The sequence below is a fragment of the Haemaphysalis longicornis genome, unplaced genomic scaffold (genome assembly GCF_048455015.1).
Source record: "Haemaphysalis longicornis isolate Haplotype H1 unplaced genomic scaffold, Haemaphysalis longicornis Haplotype H1 scaffold_10, whole genome shotgun sequence".
Classification (NCBI taxonomy): Eukaryota; Metazoa; Arthropoda; class Arachnida; order Ixodida; family Ixodidae; genus Haemaphysalis; species Haemaphysalis longicornis.
In genome coordinates, this window is record NW_027526204.1 from 69,494,179 (window position 1) to 69,518,660 (window position 24,482).

The window sequence follows — 24,482 nt, forward strand, 5'->3', positions numbered from 1 at the left end:
GTGCAAATTTTTTATAAGGACTTTTGTTAAGGGTGAATGCAGGCAGGTTTTGCTTGAAAGCCCTGGGCCCAGTCAATCATGGTCAACACACTAAATGGTCAATCATGACAAACTATTCTAGGTCGGCATGCTGCTGGTCGGATAGGCTGCTCCCTGTCACGATGCCGAAAAACAAGCTATCTCATTGGAGTCTTGTGGCGGCAGGTGTAAAGGGGCGTGCGATAGGCAGTCTATGTAAATGTTTCCTGCAGTATTTGTAGATGATCGTTGCATCGAATTCAGGGAGGACCAAGCCCTAGGGACAAAAATGATTGATTGATTGTAGGGTTTAACATGACGGCGCAATTCAGGCGATGAGGCGCGCCGTAGTGGAGGGCTCCGGATTAATTTTGACCAGCTGGGGATCTTTAACGTGCACCGAAATCTTATACACACGGGCATTTTTGCTTTTCGCCTCCATCAGAAAAGCGGCCGCTGGGGCCAGGAATCGAACCGGTGTCCTCGTTCTCAGCAGCGCAACGCCTTAGCCACTGGGACTGGGCCACCGTGGCGGGTCACGGACAAAAATGGTTAGACAGGTCCTTCAAGTGTGCAAGCCAACTCAGCTTGTTGTGTGTTACCACGTTAAACACACTGCCGTACGCTTAGGGTGAAACTTGGAAACAGCACTTAATAGATGCAAGGCACCTGGTTTCAGAGTTTCTCTCTTCTTTTGACAGACCAATTCTGGTGTAGGCAATTACTTTTTCACAGTACTGCTTTTGGGCAAGGACAGCCCCAAGCCTACATAACTTGCATCTTTGTGTATTGGCGTTTCAGCGTACTCCTCAAAATGTGCAAGCACAAGCCGGCGCAGTAAGCAGTTTTGAAGTTTGCAGAACATGCCTTGCTGCTATTCGCCCCAAAGGGGCAGGAAGAACGCTGTCTTCTGTGACACACATGAGGGGTATGGTAATATTTGTGAAGTTTTCAGTGGAGTACTGGCAGTACATGCAAAGTCTAAGGAATCTTCACACACCTTTCTTGCCCTTCAGCATTCGGAAGTTGGCTGTGGCTGAAGTTTTCGTGGGGTTAGGAAGGACTCCTTCGGTGTTTACGATGTCACCCAAACATTTGAGTTCCTATAACGCGAAGCAACGCTTTCCAAGCTTCAGCATGAACCCTGATATATATGTGTGGCCTCGAGTACCGATTCCAACCTTGGTAGGTGCTTGTTGAAATTTCTGGAAAATACCACAACGTTGTCCAGGTAGACGAGGCAATTGTGCCGCTTCAAACCTGCTCGCACAGTGTCCATGACCCTGAAATGTTGCTGTCGCTGTGCGCAACTCAAAGGGCAATACACATTATTTGTTAAAGCCTCAAATACAAATGTCAGCCGGTGCATGTATACTGCGTTTCTTACTTATATCAAGACGGTGTTTCTGGCCTAAATGTTTGCACTGTATGACGTTTCGTCTTTTTTTTTTAATTTAGGCACACCGGAGAAAATGTTTTCATTTGCGCCTGTAAGTAAACAGTCACCAGTCCAAGGTTACCCATCTAAGCACCCCTTTGATTCTGGATACTGCTTTCCTCTTGTGCTCGGTCAATTCTCGACCTTGGTTCCACGCACCTTCACAAAACTTTTTATCAACTTATCCAATACTTATAGCCATGCACACGGGCGAAACTCAAATGAAGAACACCATATACCCCCCAACTACAAAGGAATGAAAGACGCAAAATTTGTGTACCTTTTTTTAACAACAGAAAAACAGATGTAATTATGTCACTTGCACCCTCTGCCTTTTCGATTTCTGATGACAACTGAAGACAGCAACAGGACTCCCTCTGGTTTATTGTACACCAAAAGTACACCCGCCTTGAAGGTGTGGACACATTTCTGTGGTTGTATTTGATAGGAAACTCACTTTTCACCCAATAGCCATTCTTTATCAGAAGCCCACACCGAATTTCTCGTGAATTCCATTATTTAAAATAAATTACCAAACTTGTCCAGGATGCAAAAGTTTTACATTATAACTTCGCCAATCACTCTAGCTATGCTTGCGTTTTTTTGTTGTGGAGAGTATCCCAGGTCGAACATGCTGGATTTGGCCGAGATGGATGTTCACCTCTATAGACGAATATGCGGAATGCAAATTTCATAGCGCAACGTGCTGCAACAGTAAATGAGCCACTTTACAGAAGTTTTGTCTTGGTGGGGGCAAAAATGCTGGGATAATTCTCGAAAACGGGGTGGCTTCTCCAATGAGAATTCTCCCCCCTTCATGCAGGAGCCTGCACACGCTTATGCCAACCGTCTAGCGTCCGACATGTGCGCAACGCCTGCTAGCTGTTTCCAGTTTTGTTTGCGCAGCATCCATGTTGTGCGAAGTTTGAGCCCGAATGACGTCGTTCGTCGGGAATGCACCACCTTAAATGGGCCATGCAGACAAAATATAATTTTGTTTTATTCGAAAGATTTCGTTTTAAAGTCCCCCAATCCTTCCCTATCAGAAAATGACGTCATATTCACTGAGAAATTAATCAATTTACATGAAAGTTTTGATTCTCCCGCCAAATTGTGTGTTTTCATGACATCAGCAATGTAGTCATAGGTACGCGTATTCAAACGAACTTCCACTGCGTCATTTGGCTCTTCAGTCTTGCTTGCCGTCAGTCCTCCCAGATAGCACTACCATACTCATCTACAGACCGTTGTCCGCTGTTGCTTTGTTTTTGTCCGTATTTGCTCCTGGCTTGTTTCTGTTACTGCATTTAGTAATCATTCCGGGAAACATGGTGTATCCTCAACAAACAGGGTCACGTAAGATGATGTCACTTACACCAATTGGCCAGTGCCGTGTAAGACAACTCCAAAGCGACGGACTGCTGTGCAGCTAAAGAAAGCATCGTGCACCCAGTACCAACAGCAGTGCGCATCGGTACTTCTATGGTTACGTGTATTTTCGTAACTTTTATTGTTTACTGCACCATTCTTACTGCTGTAAAATGGATATGCGTTACATTTAAGCCCAAATAGCTCGTTTGGCGAGCTTATATGCGAGGCCTAATTTGTGTTTGCTTTTGCCGGCCTCAGCCAATCACAAAGCTGGGCACATATGACATCATAAGTTCTCTTGTGGGAAATGAGCTAGTGAGTCGCTTGGTTGCTGCTTTTTTTCCTAATTTTATAGCTTATTTGAGCGAAGTGTGCATTAAAAATGGTGACAGTATGATTCTAATGAGGCAATCTTTCAAATGAACCAAACTTGTGTTTTGTCTGCATGGCCCCTTTAGGTACTTGTTAAACCTCCCTGCCAATTTATTCGCATTAGTGCACTTAAGCTTACAGTCGAGCTTCTCTAAGCACAGAGACACGCATTTACAACTGCAACTTTCTTGGTTGCCTTGAAGAAAACGTTATTGATTTGGAAATCACTTAGTGCTTTGCTAAATTATTTGAACCTTTTAAACGTGGCACCTATCTCTATCGCCATGAGAAAACGAAGGATTCCCACTGGCGCCCTAAGATCGCTTTTATTTCTCTATGCAAGGATGGTGATGAAACCGGTGCAAGACAGGGCCCGCAGATCCCCCGCAGATCCTTCGCAGGGGGCGCCTCGTGCACTCAAGTTTTGGTGAGTAGCGCCGCCCCGGTCCCGAGCTTCGCAGGGGTGCCACTGCCGTAGGCACTTGGTGTCTTGCAACACCACGGACCCGAGCACATGTGGGTTGGACCCACCCACGTCCCAGCTGTGCGTAGCTTTGCCGTGTCCGGGGCAAAGGGGAACCTGGTGGCTGAGCCAAAGTTGGGGTTGTTTTGGACCTTTACAGCCCCCCAGCAGTGGCAATACGCCACTTCGGCCCCTGCTTCTCGCAGACGGTACCCCCGGTCTGACCCGCCCGGGGGGAATTAGCCACTTGCCTTTTCCTCTTTTCCTCTCCACTCTTTCACTTTCCTATCTCCTCTCCTACCCCTATCCTGTCATCTCCTTCCTTCCTGATTTCGACATTTTTCCTAGCGGCAAGGGTTAACCCTGTGCAGGGATATCAACCTTGGTACCAAGTATAGGGTTATAGCGGCGGCGTAACGGTTAACGTGTACTTTAACTCTTTCGTTACAGCGGGAAATTGACCAATTTTGAAGGGTCTAACCAAACATTTTTTTGTGCTATACATATTGGTTAGGCACACATTTCAGTGACATAAAATGCAGATTATTCCACGCGCTTTCCAACGACACCAGTTTTAATAAGGTTTTCCTAAATAATGATTGCGAAAAAAATTATCCTATTCAAAATTTTTGTCCACGCGTCGAAGAAAATAAGAAAAAGGAAGTTGTGTATAATAAAGGACCAGTAATAGAAACAATTTATAATATACCTTTTGTGGTAGACATTTCAAAAAACCCGTCCTAGAAAAAAAACTGAGTTGCGCAGAACAATTTTTCAGATATAAAAAAAATGTTAGCCCGCGTGGTGCCCGTGCTATGTGGTAAAGCCCAACCACTATTTCAAATTTTGCTATTTTAGATAGTTCTCTAGAAGAAATCTGGTGGTTTGACATTATTAAAGGCCAAAATTAGCCTCCACGTGATGTAAAAACACCTTGACAATGATTATGACTGGCACAATATTGAAGGCAAGCAAGTGATGTGAAAAAAATCCGCTTGGAGTTGAGAACCAAACTGTTTGGTGGATGCTTGTTGACGTTCTGATGATCACTTATCAGCCAGAACTTTCATATGCGGTTTATCATAAGGTTCTGACTTACTATGGTAGCCCTGTTTGCAGGAATAAGGTACGATGCACTAGAATCATGCCAAGCAAGCTTTCACCAAGCCGCCGTCGGGTTGTAAAGTGAGTTCAGCACTACGAAGCCTACTACATTGCAGCGCCACCTAACAATTTTGAAAAGATACAAATACAAGGCTGTTGGAGACTTCGTCAGAATAGACAGTACTACTAAGAAGCGACACTGGACCTCTGGAAATACCCTCGTATGAAACCGAAACTGGCCGGTGAACAGCTGGTGGTTTTAAAGGCCAACTGGAAGCGTTCTCCTCATCTGAACTGATACCCGACGACTTGGTGTTATCGTTTGACTTTCAGTGGAAGCTCTTATCGCAGAAGCAAGGCGTAGATAAAGTGGAAGCACGAGCGGCATGCTTGTTTTGAGGAGCAGTAGCGGGCAACGGAGGCGCCATGGCGAATGAGCTTGTAGTTGGATAACTGCGTAGTAGTGCCAAATATGAATTTCCCAATGCAAAACCGAAACTGCTGGAAACTGGTTGAAAATGGCAGGCACACTTGTTACAGACATGCGGGGGACCATCAGAAATAAACTTTGGGAGAATAAAGCTGCCCTTTGTCCGAGCCAAAGATCATTAGTGAATAGCTGGGGCCATTTTCAAGTAATTATCACCTCTCAACGCTGTCGGATTACAAAGCTGACCGCATTATTTGGTATTTGACTTGCCAGGAGCCGTTTGACAAAAAAAAATATCATGGTAATGCAGCCTAACCACGATCTGCATCCTTTTTTCTCAAGTGCAGCAGCCACGCCCTCTTCCTCAAAAACACGCACCTCAGCTCGCAAAAAATGCCGTTAAAAATCTCAATGTCGCCGGAGCGGGAAAATTTAAACTCATTCTAAAAGGGCAGTGCCTAGACTAACCACTGGCCGCATTAGGTGTACAAGAAACGACTACAACATGTTGAAATAGGCAATATAAATCATCGATCACCGGTGATTGATTTGAACAGGCGTGGTAACGAAAGAGTTAACGTCATGTTCCCTTGTTGGGCTCAATGGTGGGTGACCGGCTCTGCCACCGAATTGATTCCATGCTCATATGGCTTTTTCTATCCCCGCCAAAAAAAACTGATCGGCCTTCTAAAAGGGGCCGCTCCGAGGTAACACTACTTGAAACCAGACTGCCAAGCTGAAACTTTCACAAAATACCTTGTTATCCACTCCGTAGACGAAAATGCACCACTTGCTAAAAAATCTGTCTTCCTCATATCAAAGTGCTTGAAAGCTTTGTCGACCGGGATTACCAAGCAAAGAAACTAGCCTCTGGTGATCTGCTGGTAGAAGTGCAACGAAAGAACCAAAGTCAGAACCTACTAAAACAGGACACCCTGGATGAACTCGAAGTAACAGTCACAGCACATTGTAGCCTCATCATCACACCACATCGTGGCCAGATCACGCCTTGCGTGATCTGGCTACGATCTGGCTACCTGAACCCTACCTAATAACTCAGGATTTTAATGCCCACAACCCTATCTGGGGATCTGCACGAGGGCGGCTTATTGAAAAGTTCATCACATCATTTGGCAGCTGCATCTTTAATTATTAAAGATGCAGCTGCCAAAGATGCATCAGGGCTTCCATTCTTGCGCCAAATGCGCCAATTTGCACAAGGGAAATTCTCTGCTCCAAACTGATATAAACACAAAATATTGCGCCAGTGTGCTCCAAAATGACTGCCCGCATTTTTTTTTGTCAGTTACCGCCCCCTGGCGGGTGTACCAAAACAGCGCGAGAATGGCGGGTCTTGTATGCTTGTAGGCGTTGCTCTTCGGCGCCATTTGTCGCATTTGTCACAGGTACCACTCGGTACACGTGCGGCTGAGTATTGCGTTACTCGCATTGGCGGAACGGTTGCCCTGGGTGCTCCCTGGGACTCACAGCTTGAAAAAGGACTGCACTCGTCAAAGGCAATGCTTGAAAGGGCCCAGGGGCTCATCAAGTCTGGTGTGACTTGATGAGCCCCTGATGACTTGATGAGGAACATGGATGATGTTGAATGTGGCCAGGTGCTACTTTCTGAGGCTAATTCTAGCCTTGCCGAGAACATGGCCAAGCTGGCAGCTATCAATGAAGAATTGCAGAAGCTCTAGAATGCGGTGCAGTGGGGTCATCAGTTTCATTTCAAATAAACAAGTTGTGATCATATTCTGACTGTGTTCAGTGTCCCAATTTTAAACATTTACTAGTTTTTCTTAAGGCAGCATTTCATTCTCGATGCAACGCATTGTTACTTGCGATTTCCCTCCCAAAAAAACCCTCCTATATGTCTATACAATTCATAATTTATTGCTCCAAAGTGCTCCAAAACTTGTATTTGGCTGCTCCAAAAGTGATCCAAAACCTAAATATTTGTGCTCCAAAAATTGCTCCAAACTGCAATTAGTCAGTAGCACCCCTGTTAATAAGAAACTTACTACAACACGGCTCACAACACATATTCTGCAATAGACCTGGCAATTGGCTCTGCAGTTTACTTCCCACCTGTGAGTGGAAAGTAATTAACAACCCCTATGGCAGCGACCATTTCCCCGTGAGACCACTAGCTATAAGCAATAACTCCCAAGACACCGACTCACTTCGAACTTTTAAACAACATGTAGCTGACTGGAAAACATTCAAAGAACTTTCCAGACCAACACCTTCGCTAATAAGTCATTTAGATGTTGAAGCAGCAAGTTCACTTATTACGGCCCATATTCTTGACTGTGCTCAAAAAAGCATTGCAGAGACCACTCCTAAAACCCTCCCCAAACCTAGACCATAGTGGAATGAGGAGTGCAAGCGTGCTTGTTCCGAACAGAATAAAGCATGGGCACTCTTACGCTGCTATCCTACGGCAGACAACCTGCTCAAGTTTAAACGGGCAAAAGCCAAAGGTAAGTGGCCACGGCGCTTAGCAAAAAACGAAAGTTGGTATCGTCTATCAACTTTTACACAGACTCTCGCAAAGTATGGACTAGAACAAAGAAACTAAAAGGCTACAAGACCAACCCTGCTCCCCTTGTAAGTAGTGTGGGTAACACAATAAAAAACCAAGCAGGTGCTCTCGGCAAACATTTTGAACAGGTATTCAGTTCCACCTATTACACACACACATTTACAGCACAAGAAAGCAGCTGAGCGCCAGTGCATTTGTGGGAACAAACGCTCAAATGAGGGATACAATTCCCCATATACGATGCTCGAACCTATTACCGCACTGTCCACATGTGGCAGAATTAGCTATGAGATGATCAGGCACTTACACAATGAGACACTTTACACAATACTCTCTCTCTTTAACAAAATATGGCAGAAAGGCCGCTTTCCAGGAGCATGGAAAGAGGCAATCGTTGTACCTCTTCTAAAAGAAAGGAAAGAACCCTGTTTTGCTGCTAGTTACAGGCCTATTAGCTCTTTGAAAAAATGATAAACCGGAGACTCTTTTACATTATGGAGTTTCATGGTGTTCTAGACAAAATCACGCAGGGTTTAGGTCTGGGAGATCAACTACAGATAATCTGGTTGCGTTTGAATCATGTTAAAGACGCTTTTGTCCATAAACAGCACTGCTTCTCTGTGTTTTTTGACATGGAGAAAGCCTACGATAGAAATATGGTATTCTATTGGACTTGCAGTTGTTCGGCCTTAGTGGCAATATACACAATGTTATTAAAGATTATTTGTCTGATCGCACATTTCGTGTTTGTGTGGGGACTGCCCTGTCTAGAACATTTGTTCAAGAAAATGGCGTACCCCAGGGAGGAGTGCTGAGCTGTGCACTGTTCATTGTTAGAATGAGTTCTCTTAAAGCTGTGCTCCCTCGAACTGTTTCATACTCTGCCTACGTTGACGATATCCAAGTCAGCTTTAAATCCTGTAATCTATCGATATGTGAACGTCAAATCCAATTAAGTGTCAGCAGGCTCGTTACATGGGCTGAAAAAAATGGGTTTCAGTTTAACGCTGATAAAAGTGCTGTTGTTGTCTTCTCTAGGATACGCGGTGTTCAACCTCTTCCTTGTATCACGCTAGAAGGTCAGCCCATACCAGTGAAAAAGGAACACAGGTTTCTAGGTATTTTGCTCGACCACAAGTTCACATTCATACCACATATTAAATTACTAAAAGTAAAATGCCTGAAAACAATGAACATTTTAAAGGTACTATCTCATCAATCCTGGGGAACGGATACAAACTGTCTGCTGGCACTTCTTAATAGTGTTGTTAGGTCAAGAATAGACTACGCCAGCATTTTATACCGGTCTGCAACCAAAACAGCTACCAAAATGTTGGACCCGGTATACAACTTGGGGCTTCGCTTGGCCACAGGTGCATATCGAACAAGTCCTATCCCATCCCTTCATGTCGAATCAAATCAGTGCACTCTCTAGGGTACCAGCGCGCCTACACTGCTCTGATGTATGCCACAAAGATCACGTCTTTGGAGGAACACCCTCTGAATACCATAATGAAAAATAACACAACTGATAATCTCTTTGAAAACTGACCATCCATAGCTCCACCTTTTCCGCTGGCAGTGCCACACCTCATCAGCGAGTTCCAGTTCCTCTTACTGATGTCTACTGTACCTCAATTTATGATTTTGTCGCTCCGTGGGACACTTTCCCAATTCCCTGTGACGTGCTCCGTGGGACACTTTCCCAATTCACTGTGACATGTCCTTTAAAGAAATACAAAAGAAAAATGTACAAAACTTTGTCATCACTCAGCATTTTCTGTTCCTCCGTGACAAATACAAGGCAGCTGAATTTTACACAGATGCGTCAAAAACTACCACAGCCGTATCCTGTGCTGCAAATAGCCCCCTACTTAATATGTCCAAAACAATGAACAGGAACACAAGTATATTCACTGCAGAGGCGTACGGTATTCTACTGGCTATAAACCACATTCTTCAAAACAATATTAGGAACTCAGTTATATACACAGACTCTCTGAGTGTCGTCTCAAATCTATCATCTTGGAAGGTCATTAGAAACCCTACTTTTAATTGTGTTTTAAGAGTTCTCTACTCGGCTTATGGCCTGAAACTTCTTGTCACAGTCGGCTGGGTTCCTGGCCACTGCGGCATTGCTGGAAATGAAGCTGCTGACTGTAGTGCTGCAGCTACCGCCCTTCGAAGCAGCATAGACAAACGAGGTCCCATATCAAGATCTGAAACCTTTTGTTAGAAGGAAGCTGCAAGTCCACTGGCAGCAACAATGGGACAGACAAGTAGAGAATAAACTACATATCGTTAAACCCAAAATAGAAAAGCCTCCTGCTGAAAAACATGACAGATTTGTAGAGGTAGCATTATGCAGACTAGGAATTGGCCACACACACATCACACACTCATACCTTTTAACAGACGCAAACAAGCCGCAGTGCCATCGATGTGGGAGTCAGCTTTCTGTCCTTCATATGCTTATTGAGTGTGACATGGGCAAAATGGGATGGAAACGTCATTTTAATGAAGCTTACACAGATGACATTCTTTTGCACCCTTCGTTATTTTTATCAGACCATCCAATGTTCTCATACAAAAAAGTTTTTAGTTACCTAGCAGATGTAGATTATTAAAATACATATCATATAGCCCATAACCTCACCTGTGTTCATTATATGTTTTAAAACGCTGGTGGAACCTGAGGCTTTACACCTTAGGTGCTTGCACGCACTGTTTTAGTATGACCCTATACACCATTTCTCTTAGTACACTCACTATGCTTTAATTATGGCCCTATACACCAACCCCCTGAGTAAAGATTTTTAAACTAGTGCCTACTTTACAAATCTGTCTCATCTCTTTCATCATTGTCATGGCGCTCTTTGCCTTTGTCGGCCTTGCGCCATTAAAGCGAGGTGGCTATAAATATAAAATGGTGTTTTCCTTTTAAAACTCGCCACCAGCTGGCAAAACAGTTGCATCATGCATATAGCCACTTCCAGTTGGCGTACACATTGTGCATTTGTGCATGAGCTTCATTCCTAGAATGAAACCAGACCCGTACCTATAATGCCAAATAATACACAGCAAAATGCATGAGATATTTGTTAATACAAAACTTTAATATGCAGTTTTCATAAACATGGGAAGGCTTTTGACTGCAGTGTAAAGCAGCAACTGTGGAAAGCTCGCTTCTTTCTGAACACTTATTCAACCGAGATCTTTATGAAGTCTAAAGTACCGACAGGAGCTGCATGTTCTCCCCAAAATTTGCCCCGTCAGCCTCTTTTTCACAGGGTTGTCTTGTGCTTGGAGCACTCTGGAAAATGGAGGGTCATTGAGCAGCGGTACTAAAAAGGCTATTAAGACAAACTAGAACTTTGCTTAGTTTGAAAGAATTAGGTCTTGGTAGCTGGCTCTCCTGTATTCCAGTGGAAAATACATTATTTCAACAGAAAAAATTCAAGAAATATTGACGAACATCCCAATTTTGCGCTGCCATGACATGTTATGTGAAGTATTGATGTAATATAGGCCACCACTGAAAAGCAGTTATCAGTGCTATCTGCATGTTAGCATGCAGGTGATGCAATCACACAAAACTAGCGGTCGCACTTCAATCACCCAATCAAGTTTCTTGGTGTTTCTCTAGACATTTATATAAATGGTAGAACAAATGTTTACACAGTGGAACTCCAGAGGCCAAATGAGAAACCTTCACAACATAAGAAATCCATCTCAAAGGTATCTTGTGTATGCTGGAAGCAGATTTAAATCTTACACACAGCAACTTTCTCAATTGCTACTCTATTTAGGAGAGAACATGATTGGTACTTACCATATTTTCTGGTGTATAAGCCGCGGTTTTTTTCTGAAGTTTTTGTTGGTGCGTCTTATCCACCGGTGCAACTTATGTATGGAATAAATCGGGTTCATGGTGGCCTTGCATGGTCTGCAATTGAAAAGGTGCCTGTGTGCTGCGTGATGTTAGCGCACGGTAAGAGACAGCTTTGTTGTCTAAATGAATCCGAAGCGCACTGCTACGGCATTTCTCATAGCACGTATGTCGCTTTGGGATGTTAAACCAAACGATTTCAGCTTTTTCCAGACAAAAGCATAATGATGATGGCCTGTGACAACGATCGCGTGCCACCTTCTGCCACGCACAGCAACTACAGTTCGAAATAAATTCAAAGTAACACGAAATTGGGTTGCAAAAACAAAATGCAGCTTATAAATGATTACAGACAGTTTACTCTCAAGGAGGTAAATGTGCTGCTAGTTTTTATGACAAGTTGCTGACAATAAGTTTCAATTTTCGGGCCGCTTCCGTTCGCATCACTTCAGTTTGCCATGACACTTTTATTGCGCTGGTCGTTGTGACGTGCTTCACATGTGTAGCATCTGTCGTGTCCTAGTTCTCACTAACCATTATGCCGCCTGCAAGGCGAAAAGTTAAGATGCGAAGTTCAAGCTACGTGCAGTTTCATTTGCAAAATAACATATAAACCAGGCTGCGGGAAGGCAGTTTGAGATTAGTGAGAAAATTATAAGGGACTGGCGCCAAGCCACCAGCATGCTCCAGACTACGAAATCGACAAAGGAGGCCAAACGCGGCAAGAAAGCTCGCTGGCCGAAGCTCAAGGATCGTCTGCACACGTGGGTGCTTGAGCAACGAACCGAAGGCAGAGGGCTGTATACAGTGCAGCTCGGTCTCAAGGCGAAGACACTTGCAACACAGATGAAGACAGTTGTAGCTGGGATCAAAAAGGCCGAACTGATCCCGTCTGCAAGTGGTGAAGATGCTGGCAAAGAAGACATCTGGGAGTCGGAAAACGACCGCAAAGCGCTGGCGGAACTCCCCTTGAAGTTGCTGAATTTTTTGTTAGCGAGTCAGAGGAAGAAGGCTTCCATGGTTTTGTCTAAACGACGTCTGTAAGTACAGGCCAGCTGTGTGTATCAATAAACCATTTTTGAGAGGTTAGTTCTGTCTAGTCTTTGGATGGTAGATGCGCATGTTTAGCACTGCTTACCGGGGGATGCGTTCAGAGGCGGCGGCTGCCGCAACCATGTCTTTTCACCGCACTTTCTAATGATCTGATCCTCTATGAGTTTACCTAATTAACCAGTGCGTCTTGTACACCGGTGCAACTTATGTTTTTTTTTTTCCGGAAAAACTGCCGTTTTAAGGGGGGTGCGGCTTATACAAAAATGTGACCTATAGACCGGAAAATACGGTACTGCTTTGGTTGTGTAGTAGTCACACCAAATCAATTTTGTACATCTTTGCAGCTACTCACCTTCTTGATGTGGTTGCCGTCCAGGCAATTTTTTCAGTAACTGTATGCTCCTTATACATTTCTCATTGTAGCACATCCAGCTATGTATTTTTCATTAACCAAGTCCTTTAAGATCACTTCATATTAGTGGCATAAGCTTAGGAAAGTTTTTGTGGACTAGGTAAAATGCAAACAAAAATCGCAACCGTCGTACACATGCATAGAACACCTACGTATTGATTCAGCTTCTAGCCTTGTCACTGCACAAATCTTTGATGCTGTAAAAAGCCTTATTCCTTGGACCTTCATTACCAAAGTAATTTTTGCAGTCTCTGGTGGAACGAAAAGTGTCAAGATGCAGTAGTGGCTCAGAATAAGACGTGGGGTGCGATTTGGGGTCACCCAGGACAGGAAACGTAATCTCTATCAAGTGCACTTGGAAAGTTCATTCACTGTGAGGCCAAGACAAACAGCTGGAAGTCATTCTATCAACGCGTACACAAACACAGGTTTGTGTACGCAAACACAGGTTTGAATTATAACAGAACACATAAGGTAAAAGCACAAAAAAACTTTCTTCTCATTAGTACTGCTGGTGACATTTTGGAAGAGAAAGCAAACACACTAGCACAACAGTTTGATGAATTATCTAGGTCTGCACACTACACAAAGGTATCATTGCATGTTTGACCCGCAGCAGTCATCTGTGACCAGAGGCTCAAGTCGTTTGTAGAGCTAGTTTTTTTTTCTGAGAGCTGATGGCTGGCCTTTGTGCATGCAAGTCTTCAGACCCATGGGGGATTTACATTACTTACACAATCTTACATCACCTGTGTACTACACTCTTGAAGCCATTCTCCACCGTGACTTTTACTAGGGTGTGTATACCCCTAGCAAAAATTCTGATAGAAACTTGTATTAGTCTTATACATTTTTGTATTAGGTGTATAAGACATGTATTAGTCTTATACAAACTTGTATCAGTTTTATAAGTTTCATATACAAGTTGTATTAGTCTAATACAAATACACCTATTAGTTTGTATTAGTTTACAAATACTAATAGATCTGATAGACCTGAGTCCAATACGAACTAATAGAGACGTATTGGTTTTAATACAAACTAATACAAATGGACCCGCAAAGTGCGATTTCCTGAATTTTTATTTTTTCTGGAAAATCGCAAGCCAAGAAAGGTTGAAATGATCGCCATTGAGCAATAATGTTTATTTGGTATATTATTATGAAGCGTTTTGTTCACTAACAAAACTCCGTAAATCTCCAACCAAATTCTTATGCAAAATAGGTCAACTTTTTTTTTCATTTTCGCTCCTAAAAAATGCGCTACATTAAGAGCGCTGATGGGAGCTGGGAGTGCTGCGCCAGCGATAAGCCACCTTACCTGACCTAGCGTCACTAAATAAGCTACGCCTTTATTTAGTGACGCTAATCTGACCTAAAGGCCCTTGATCGGCGTTTAAAGCAGATGATGGGACTTTAACCTGACCGTACCTGCGAGGCTGCAAGAAGAGCAGCAAGAAATCTAACGAAGCCGAAAAAACTGCAACGAAGTCAAGCCAAGCCATGCCAATGGTCTTCGTTGGGTGGCCAAGATGGCGGCGGTATCAAAGTGCGGCTGGCGTGTGTGTACGTTCGGGAAGAAGACGGTTAGAAGGAAGCGGCTTCTAGCGTTATTTCACATCAGACGCATGTGCATAGCGTCATCTAGAAGTGTTGGAGATGTGTCTAACGCCCGTTTAACTTTGGCAAGTATGAACCAGGCCGCAGCGCGATCCATCATGGACCCGTCACCTCGCGGCTCCGGACATGTTTGCTCTGTCTGCTATGCTGTGTAACGAACGCCTGGCATCGAAGAAAGCGTGTGCATCACGTCATCCAGAAGTGTTGGCGATGTGTCTAGCGCCCGCCGAACATTGACAAATGTGATCCGGGCCGCCGCCCGACCCATCTTTGACCCGTCACCTCGCCGCTTCGGACTCCTTTGTTCATTCTCAAGGGAATGCCTCACGAAGAGACTCCATTCGAATCGCGTTTTGCGGAAGGGTGAATGCCGTTTTGAAGTTGCATCAAAATGGGAATGGTGTTCAATCGGCCATTAATGCGCTCGATATGTACCTACGGCTGGACCGTACAGGTTTGACGAGCTTTTCTGATTGCATGCTGCAGCTATTTTGTGGATTCGCATTACAATTTATTCATTCGTTCTTAATCAGGTTACGAACTTGTGTAACATTAAATTATTCAGCCAGATTTCTGTCAGCCAGAGGAATTTGCCTGTGTACCCTGATAATAAAATGTGTTGCCATGTTTCATTGCTTTGTTCGAACTTGCACTGGTTCTGATAGAACTAGTACTCTCTGGTAGACCTATCAGACTAATACAGTCTGATAGACCTAGCAGACTAATACACACTGATAGACCTAATAGACTAATACAGACTAATAGACCTAATAGACTAATACAGACTGATAGGACTAATAGGCTGATACAAACTGATAGACCTAATAGACTAATACAGACTGATAGGTCTATTAGTGGCAATAAGCATATACGTGTATTAGAATTTGTATCAGAATTTTTGCTAGGGTAAGAAGGCAGTTATTGTGCCACTACTAAAACCAAGAACAGATGCCTCCTTGCCTATGAGTTTTCGCAAATTTCTCGAAACAGTTGCCCACCTAAGCTGTTTGAAAGCTAAGAGGTAACACTTGTATTTCTCTGAATCATAATAGAATGATCGCGTGGGCTATGTTTTGTCACATCAGAATATGATAAGACGTTTCTTTTTGTTGATGAAAAACTCAAATTTAATAGGACACTGTAGCTGTGTATTGCCAGTTGCACTTATCACAGGATCATGGCTCAATATGAGTTAAGGCATTTTTTAAAAGGCATTGCCTAACCCTCACTGAAGAGAACCCAGTTATCCCACATTTTCTGCCATGAGTTTTAGAGACTGGGCTTCTCTTGCATAATAGAGTGGAAATGAGTGTGTTGCAGTACGGATGCTTGTGCACTTTAGCAAGTTTAAATATCACCAGTGAATAATTTCGTAATGAGGTGCTGTTGTTTCGCCTTATTTTGAGCTGTGTATTAAGAAGGCGACCTAGCAGGTATTCTTCAGGTATTGAACTTGATGGTCTAATTACAGTTTACTTTTGCTTCCTAAAAATTATAAAAACTTTACAAGTTGTGTGATCAGTGCATGTTCAACCTACTGCTGTAAGTTTAATACTTCGAGCCAGTCAGAAATTTCATTAAATGTTTGGAGACATTTTGGGTTAATGAACAGTGTATATGTACTGGTGATTGCACTGGTTTGTTTGTTGAAGACATTGACACTTAGCTTGCTTTTTCCATTTTTTGCATTATGTTCATGCTGTCCTCCCTAATCTTGCATCTCTGCCAACTTGAGTTTTTTTTTTTTTTTTTTACAGCAGGAAAATCCTGTCTGGAGGGGTGCTTCATTCCCGCAAGTCCTCTGAACACAAACATGCATCTCCTCAAAAGAAAGTGCGTGCCAATAATATGGGCTACATCTGCACGGCTTGCGCAAAAGTCTTTTATGGGAAAGGCAAGATCGACAGGCACATGAGAGTACACACCGGCGAGAGACCCTACAGCTGTTCTGTCTGTCGGAAGGGCTTTACTCAGAAGGAACACCTTGTTTATCATGAAAGGTTGCACTCTGGTGAGAGGCCCTACGTGTGCAGCACCTGCCATGAAAGCTTTATTAATAGAGGCTACCTGGTTGCTCATGAAAGATTGCACTCTGGTGAGAGGCCCTATGTGTGTACTACATGTCAGAAAAGCTTTACTGCAAAAAGCTACCTGCATAAACACGAAAAATTGCAGCATAGTGAGACGCCCTACGTGTGTAGTACCAATCAAACAGGCCTTGTAAATGTCAAAACCTGGTTTCTCTTGAAAGAATAGATTCTGTTGAGAAGGCCTACATGTATAGCATCTGTCAGAAAATATTTTTTTGAACTAACCTGGTTAAAATGAAAAATTGCACTCTGAAAAGAGGTGCTTTTTGTGTAGTGCATGCCAGAACTTTGCTAAGAAGAGCTGTTTCGTTATTCATGAAAGATTGCACTCTGGTGGGAGGCCCTATGTTTGTACTACTTTTCAGAAGGGTTTTATCAGAAGTCACTATCTTGTTACTCAAAAAGAGTGCACTCTAGTGAATAGCCATACATGTGTACCATCTGTTATAAGAACTTTGCTCTGGGAGCCCACCTTTAACAATTGCTTTCTAAAGAGGCCCTGTGTGTAGTGTGACAGAGCAGTACTAGAAGAGCTGCTTGGTTACTCGTGAAAGATTGTACAGTGATGAGAGGCACTATGTGTGTGACCTGTCCTCATTTTTTTCATGCATTATCTGCAGTATTTGTAGGCACACTATTGTGGTTAAGGTAGGAAAAAAGGAAACTTTTACTCAGAAAACACTCGAACAATGAGGGCCGATTCCACTTATGCAACGATTTAAGAAAAAAAATGAATTGGTACATTTCATTCCTGGCCCAGTAATCACTATGTTTAAATGAATTACTGGTGTTGCAATTGGTAGTATCATGTACCGCAGAATTTCGAAAACGTGAGACGCTGCAAATGAGTAATTTGAGTGAAGTAATGCCTCATCTTAGCACGATCACTGAAAAATTGCTATGTCATTGCCATGCCGGGGAAAATTTGTACCCAATAAAATCTGGAGAGTTTCCGAAATACCAGGCAGGTAGCTAAAATCCAACAGTTTGCACGAAGGAGCAACTCTTCTTGCTGGGTTCACAGGAAAATAACTTTGTCAACGGTCACTGGAGAATACAAACCAAGGCCATCAACCCATCTGGTTACCCTGGAAGTCATGTACGGGGTACTGCAAAGGCACAGAGACCAACATGCCTGCGGCATTATTCGGGGTGATTGTGCGCTTTGCAGAATAGAGTTGTGGGAATGAATTGTCTCTGGCTGTATTGCTTGGTTTTTTATGCCTTTGAATCCAATAAATCTCTCAGTATTTGTCTGTGGCCTTTCCTTTCTCAACTTGAAAGCCCCACTGTGTGCTTAAAAGTATGAGTATCTCAAAATATCACTCACAAAAACCTTGTAGCCATTGAGAGGCGTTGCCCGACGACATGTAATTATACTTCTCCAACTGAATTCTATGCCATTTTGCCTTCCTATTAGTGGAGCCTTGTATGCGAGGCGAAGCTGGCTTTTCCATTATTCAAAACATTTCTGTAGAAAAAGGTCATGACAGTTGACAAATTTCTGAATTTTTTTCTACTGTGTCAGTAGTAGTTGCTTCAATCACTACGTAGTAGTGATCCATGTTTTACTTTGCAGCTTCTGTTGTGCTGCTCCGGCTTTTCAATCTCTTGTCCACCAAATAGCATATCTGACCAATGTTACTTTCAGCGGAACACACGACGCTCACGCCATATTGGGAACAAACTCTTTTGACGCCATGTGACAGCCAGTGAACATAATTATTTGACACGCTCTTGTCCTTTGTTTTGGTTCTCATTTTGATGAAACAGACTCAGTAGTTAGTTTTATGGTGCATCTGAATTCTTGGCACATTGTGGCAATGGCACGGTCAGAAACAAACAAGCAAATCTAACCCGGCCGTAGGCGACGCTGCTGCGTTCGGGACGCCGCACCCGCAAATTCCAGGTAACAGCTGGCAGTATCTCTGGTTTCACTCTTTGTAGAGCCACGTGTATGAGTTCAAGTGACGCTGCCGCTGTAGTTCAGCCGTGCTTTGGCAAATAGAAAACGGAGAGAAGCATCTTTCAAAGCTGGAAACCTTCAGCTGGAATGTACGGAAACGAAGGATGGTCGAGAGAAACACGTACACAATGCTGAATACACAACACGTACACAACAGCATTGTGTACGTGTTTATCTCGACCGTCTTTCGCTTCCGTACATTCCAGCTGAAGGTTTCCAGCGATCATGAACCAACATCACCCAATCTCAAGCAATACTATAATCTTTCGAAGGGTGAGACAGCGCAACCTAGCCATCCTGATGTGCTAGCTCGGGACTACACCACCGCGCGATACAAGCTCAGACACCGAAACAATTCGGCATGTGAGCTGAGTGATTCCCATTTATACAGAATTAAGCTACTAGTTAGTTTAATAAGCTTGAAAATTTTGAGAAAGCTGAGAAAACTTTTGTAGTCGCTATTTATCAGAAGCAGCTGCTCCTTTGACCTTTTGTAATACCTCTAAAAAGACAACCGAATTGGTATTCACCAATTCAGAAAACGAAGTCCCATTCTTGGCAAGCAGCGTGCAAAGGTAGCGTTTCTCTAGCAGCCAGATGTCTGTATGTGATCTATACATTTTGTTTTCCCACACCGCATACCAATCTTTAACGTATCTTTGCCGTACCACGGCTTAATTCCGTCGGGTCCGGGTTAGCCAGGAGGTGCTGTCGAACAAGGTGATCAAGCTGTGCGAAGGAAGCGCGCAATGGACGCGAAGCTGCGCGAAAACAGGCCAAACAACTGTCGCTAAGCAGACGACAAGGCTGTCCCACTGACGACGCGCTCGCCGGTGAAGAGCAGGCACATGCGCGCGGGGAACGCTGGGCAATGTTTCGCCGCGCCATCTACACTGCCCTCCGTGAGTGAAAACCACCGTACTTCTCCCCAGCCGCGTTGAGAGTTCTCGATTTGGCCTGCACTTTCAACACCATTCCAGAATTAGTTCAGCGCAGGCGCCGCCACTGCAGAACCGGTCCCGCACTTTTGTCGTCGGCTTCTGCACCTCCTCGCTGGGAAGTGCAGGGAAAGCCATGACTCATCTTGCACTCTCTGCACCGTCGGTAAATCGAAGAGAAAAGTGTAGGCGCCGCGCGCTGCACACGAAAATCGAAGAGCCTAGTGCAGCCAAATTGGAGACACCACTTGTCGCGTATGCCACGAAAGAACGGCTGGCTGGTAGAGGTAGAAAGTGCAGGCCCGGTTTTTCAGTGGCGGCACTGGCGGCACCCTGCGCTGAACTGATCGCGAACTCATGCAAAAAGTGCACGCCAAAACGGAGACGACGGAGATACCTCAAGTGCATCAGACGTCACTCCTACAGTGTCGTTAAACAACCGTCCGACATCACTGGAGTATACGCTTGCAGCGCCGTTGCTCCCGCCGGGCACTCTACCGACAACTTTGCCGCAGAGCGTTGAACCGCACTCCACACTAGATTCTTAGCTGGACTTAAAACAGAATGGTGACTTTTGTGCACTGAAAAGATTTCTCAGCCCTATCGCGATGTTCTACCGTGACTCCCGTATTGTGTGCGCTCTTTTAATCGCGCTGGTCATGCGTTAGTAAAAGTCGTCTGCGCGGAAATTCGCAGTGTAGAGTAGCCCGCGCTAGTGTCCGACAGCGCGCGTAGTCAAAACGTGGTCGAGACTGCCGGGGGATTTGGTGAGGTCACAGAACAGGGAGACATCTCAGTGGGACTCCAGCATCTTCCGAAAAGGTCTGTCTGCCTTCGCTGGTGGTGTGTGTCCTGCGTGTTCGCGGATCGAGTGCCTCCCTTCACGTCAGGTACGGAAATGTGCTCCTTTCGGCCGCAGTGGTTTTCAGTGGTTGATGCATTTCTTACTGCATACTTCCTAGTATGCAGTAAGGAAAAACAAACAAAGGCGAAAACACTCGAAAGGACTGCGGTCGGAACAGGCGCTAGATATTAACTGAGGGCGGAGGAAAATTTGAGATCCATCTCAAATGCGCCATGCGAATACAACCGTATGGCTGTATTTGAGGTGGACGTCAAATTTTCCTTCTCAGAAGCTTACTCCACCGTAGAGATTTCCCCTAAATCTGGTCGATATCAACTCAGTATCACGGAACAAATATAGAACCGTAAAATAGTCCTCCGGAGCTTCCGTTTCCTAACAGATTTTCGAGAACAGTTGTCGAGAAATATTCGAGTACCAACTTTAGCAATGAAAGATGTGTAAGCATCCCTTCACTGGCCTTGTCAAAACAGGAAGTCGATTATTGCTTTGTCGTCCACCAATAACCACGGAGCGTTGAAGCAAAATGAGTAGTACTTTCATTCGCGGTACCGTACCGGTGTAGCCATTGGCGGCGGCATTATTACAGCTAAATGGTGCAGAAACGGCGATACAGAAATGACCCATACAAAGGGTGCATGCACAACTCACACGACACAGTTATCATAGCAATGTGATGTGCACAGAAGCACGCATTCTTGTGCGGCGATTTCACGCTCCTATGGTTGCTTTTGTAATATATTCAGTTGATGTTTAGCGGTCCGCATTCTGATCTTGTGTTCTCGCATTTTTTGTGCTAGGCAGTATGCAGAAGCTAACGGTCATCGTGCGGAGTAATGCCGCATGTTATAAATTTGCAGTGCCAGATTCAGACAATTTTAGAATCTACCTGCATTGCTCTGACGCTGCAGTCTTTTTATTGAGATTTAATTTCCACTCGTTTCTGGTCGTCTTAACAACCAAGTATGTGGAACTGGTAGTTTATGCCTGCGATGAACTGAGCAGCAAAACCTGCTTGGAACGAATCACCCAAACGTCTTTGGCACACGTGAAGTGATAGTGTGTCGTAGCACATTACAGAGTTACGACACACTCAGGGTTCGTGAGTGGTTATTTACACATAGCTGGCACATTACATCACTACCACCCATTCTGGTGCACTGCTGTCAGCTTTCTAAGTGCTGTTCTATATAAGGGCGGCCGAGAAAGTCGCAGCCTTCCGCTGTGCACGCAGTGTAGCAACATGGCACCTACAATGACGTCAGTGCAAGTTGTGTAAATTTTTATTTCCATGCCTTTAAAAGGCCAAGGGGAGTTACAGAAAGGAAAGCGTGGCAGAAGTGTACACAGAAAAGACTGGCAAAACCAGTGGTAAACATCAAAAGCAGAATGGGTCATTACAAAATGTTGGAAACATGAACGCTGGGATGAGGTGTTTTCAACTGCCACCTTAAACGGGCCCCAAATAGGCTTCCAAAGGTAGTGATTTCACGCTCTCAGTTGCTAGATTGCATGTTCACGGCAACATATACCAAATATTACATCTCTCTGCGTAGAGCAGGGGCCCTACAAACAAGCGAGAAAGATTGTTCTTTTCCAAGTTTATATGTGAAGCTCATTACCATTTACGGAATTGTATGACGTGGCTTTACACGCGTGACATAGCCTCTATGACACAGCTGGCGCTGAAGGCTACGGCGCTGCTACTGGAGAATTCCTTTAAATGCAGCAGCAGTCAGCGTTTCTGGCTCGGTAAGAAGCTGCGTCTGTGCGAGTGACACTCCGGCACTGCCAATATTTGTAGGGATGAATGTCTATCGTTGCCATCTGTCACACAAGCTCAACCCTTTGCCTGCCATCAGCTAACTAGGCTTGTCCGCACAGGTTTTAGTGCTCCCAGAAAAGACGAGCTACGCTCATCCACCATACAAAAGGCGCTTTCACACTCTGCAGTCAACCTACCCTGAAATATGTTAGTGTATTTATCACGTTAGTCATATTTATCATCCTATTTATCATGTTAGTTTATTTTGAACTAGTTTTATCAATTATATGCTTGTTTTTTTATTATAGTTTGACAATTTGACGAAAGGAGACATCGGTATCGCCTCCCGCTTGATGACAGCAGACGCCGACAGCCCGAGCCCCTAAGCTGCTTCGCCCCTAAAAAACTCTGTGTAGCCGTTTTGCACCCTTTGACGAGTATAATCGTCATCTGTCATGACTATATACCCCTCAGCGGTCACTTTGGAGCCCTGACGGCGCTTTTTTGCAAGATACTGCGGTCATGCAGTGAAGCCATCTTCGAACAATCTTTTTTACACAATTCAAAAAACAAGACCGCTATTTCATCAAAATAATGGTTCCGTGTGAAACCATCGGAGAGCAATCTTTTTTACACCGTTGGAAAAATAAAGAAAAATTATTTTATCGAAATAATGGTGCCATTTTATTCAGTCAGAAAAAAAAGCTTTACAAATTGAGTGAAAAACATTTTTTGGTAAATCTGGTATATTTTTTTTTCACGATATGGAAAAAGTTAATTGAGTTTATAGTTGTAGTGTGTAGTTTACCAGATATGAATAATGCTTAAAAGCATAGATCATTAAAATCATGGATCATGGAGCAGGTGGAAACGCCGTTACACGTGCAACGGCGGCAAGCATCTTATCTTCATGGTGGGCAAGGAGAGCGAAAATCGGCATACACCGCAGTAGCTAAAACTTATCGCCACCCACCAGAGCAGGACTGTTGTTGAAAATCAGTTTACACATGCATCAAAGGGGGGTGATAGTGCGGTGAAAAGCTGCACCAGGGATCTTCGTCGGTGCAGCCTCCTGAAGTGGTGACCGAATAACTGGTGATTCTAAGCCTTTTCTGTGCAACCCAGCTGAAGGGGGGCCTGCTCACTGCGACAGTGCTGCATGCAAGAAACACAAGTTGGATGTTAGTCGGTGGAAATCTTCAATAATTGTCGTGAGCGCACATGTTGTGTTTGGGACCCCTACCTGGACTTTAACATTTCCCCTAAAGGGAGGCAAAGCTTAAGTTTGCAGTAAGACGCAGCACTGATTTTCTTGCGAAGTAGTGGCCTTGGCTCTTACTGGGTCTATGTATGAGTGGTGCTGTCCGTGCGCCACTCTGTGCTAGGTTGCTTGGTGTGTGCAGCCGGTGATGCATTGTTCGCCCTCAACAGTAGGGGAAACAAGTGTTGCGAAGGCGGCGGGGTGATGGAGAGAGAGACAGAGGACCACTTTTGGGGGGCTCAAGAGCTGGCAGTGCCAGCGCATGCAAATAGCCAGCATGTACGCTTTTAAGAAGCATCCAGTTGGGTCAGCAGGTGTGAGCTTCGATTCGGGAGCACTGGAAACCTGTTTAGTGGACCCTGTAGTGGTTTCGAAATGTCTTAGGTGGTAAAACCAAAAGCCTAGGATAATCCAGAATATTGTGTGGCCAGCTGCCACAGCAGTAACAAGAAGGTGAAAAGGAATTCACCCGTGAAATTCTACATAGCTTCCCTTTTCTGGTCAGTAACAAAAGCAGAGGAGGCAGCTTTGGGGGCCAAGCTGACCTGGATGAACTACATCTTTTCTCCGGTCATCCCATTGATGCCGTGTATGAGGGAATGCTCAAGGGCCGCAATTTTTTCTTACGCACCCAAGAACACTGCACAGGGGCAACAACATCGCTCTTGTACCAGCTGCGCCTTCTGACCTTTTTGTCAGACGGCAAGAACAAAGGATAGGGAGAAAAACCACCCACACTTGTAGTAGTCTTGCTTATTGCAGTGCAAGGTAACCATATTTGGCCACAGCAGTGTCTACAGGCTCATAAAAATACAGAGAAATAGCAGAAAACAGGCGTGCAACGTCGGTGGCGCCCCGAGTCCTGACAAGGTGTTCTTTTGTT

General features: G+C 44.3%; 1 protein-coding gene across 2 annotated transcripts in view; it reads left to right on the forward strand.

Moving 5' to 3' along the window:
- Positions 1-20,260: 20,260 nt before the first annotated feature.
- The window catches only part of LOC144158689 (uncharacterized), a 70,457-nt gene continuing 66,235 nt past the window's right edge, over positions 20,261-24,482 (forward strand). For both annotated transcript variants that reach the window (XM_077689732.1, XM_077689731.1), the window contains exon 1: positions 20,261-20,601. The gene's annotated coding sequence lies outside the window, so the exon portion shown is untranslated. The remainder of the gene's footprint in view (positions 20,602-24,482) is intronic.